The sequence below is a fragment of the Olea europaea genome, chromosome 18, assembly GCF_002742605.1.
Source record: "Olea europaea var. sylvestris chromosome 18, O_europaea_v1, whole genome shotgun sequence".
NCBI lineage: Eukaryota > Viridiplantae > Streptophyta > Magnoliopsida > Lamiales > Oleaceae > Olea > Olea europaea.
In genome coordinates this window covers 7,516,349-7,517,928 of record NC_036254.1, presented here as the reverse complement: position 1 = coordinate 7,517,928, position 1,580 = coordinate 7,516,349, and the positions used below count along the sequence as shown (strand labels likewise).

General features: G+C 35.3%; 1 pseudogene; it reads right to left on the bottom strand.

Annotated features, from left to right (window-relative positions):
* Positions 1-665: 665 nt before the first annotated feature.
* LOC111367339 overlaps positions 666-1,580 on the bottom strand; it is a 5,225-nt pseudogene continuing 4,310 nt past the window's right edge.

Sequence of the window (1,580 nt, the reverse complement as noted above, 5' to 3'; positions counted from 1 at the left end):
TGATGTTCGGTCTTTAGTTAAGACTTAACTATTTTGCTACTTCACATTTCTGGGTTGAAAAAGTTGCTTTACATATTTTGATAGCTTTTTGGTTTTGCTAATGTAAATATTTTAACATGACATGGAATACTACTTGTACAGTGACTGCCGTTAATATATGTCTTCTTAAATAATTCTACTGAAGTCTTCTTGCAGTTCTTGTGCCTGAAAATTTGAAGATTCCTCACTATACAACATAATTTTTTCCTGTTTCTTTGTGTGTCAAGTGATGATAATATTGGTCACTATCAACTCTTTTCTGTAAAAGTAGTAGACATGAATGATCTAACTACTACTCTTGAATTATTTTTTGCGCATGCATTGATGTATTGCTCTTTTTATGTTATATTTTCCCAAGAAGAGTACAATTGTGTATTCCTCTTGTTATGTTATATTTTCTCAAGAAGCTACTCTTCGTGTGCCTTCAAATTGTACTAAAGAGCTACTTTTTGTATTTTGATTTGAAATAAAACTGTTCGGCTACACTAACAAAACCTCCAGAAAATGCACGGGCAAAAACTAATAATAATGAAAAGAAGCATATATTTATGTACCAACTATTATAACTTAGCAAAAACACACTTTCTTTGAGAAAGAAAACTATAAAACTTGAACTATTTTAGCCAAATGAAACGAATAAAATGAGCATGTTATACTTGTAGAAGACTCAAGATGATGGCTTAAGTTGATTATAAGCCTATTGGTTCGCATATTATTATAAATAAAACTAAATCTTACAATAAAACTAATCCAAGAATATATAATAGTAAATCCTATCTATTATCAAACCATCTAACGAATTCTACAACCTTTCCTTACCCTCTTGTTTTGCAAGTTATGGGGTATTATTACACATTCCGCGGAGACGAAGGTTCAGATGATGTGTCTGCAGAGTCACCTCCAGTAGGACTCGTTGTCGACCCACTAACAAGAGAACCATTCCCGCCATTTTCATTTTGAGAAACAACTGGGATCTTGACAGCTGCTCTTTCCATTTCCTTCTCGACTTCTTCTTCTCGGCGCAGTGCAGTGAACTGGCCGTCTAACGACCTGGCCGCTGCTAACCATATAAGAACAATCACGAGGAGTACACCTCCAAGATATGGAGTTGAATTGGCCAGTGACCCGAAGGATAATATCATGAACTGTTGAATCAGAGCACCTCCCGACTTCCCTAAAGGATTGCAGACGACATCAATTGCTGCCTTCCCTTTAACCTGATCCAGCCATTTAAAAAATTTAGAAGTGCTCACGGTGATTTTGGATATAAGGTCAAGCATTAATTTAGCATCTAAAAGTGGAAGATCTGTTGTACAATGTACATTCTAGCTTCTACAAATCCGAAACTTGCAATCCAAAAACAGTTTATAACTAATGTATTAAAACTATGAATGAAAAAATATTGAGATGAAGTGATGCAGGCCCAGCCCGGAGGGTGTGCTGTGAACATGGTGCGACCGCACAGCGCCACATAATTATAGGGGTACCGTAGAATTAGTTACATATGTACTAATTTTTGTAAATTAAAGAAATTTATTTTC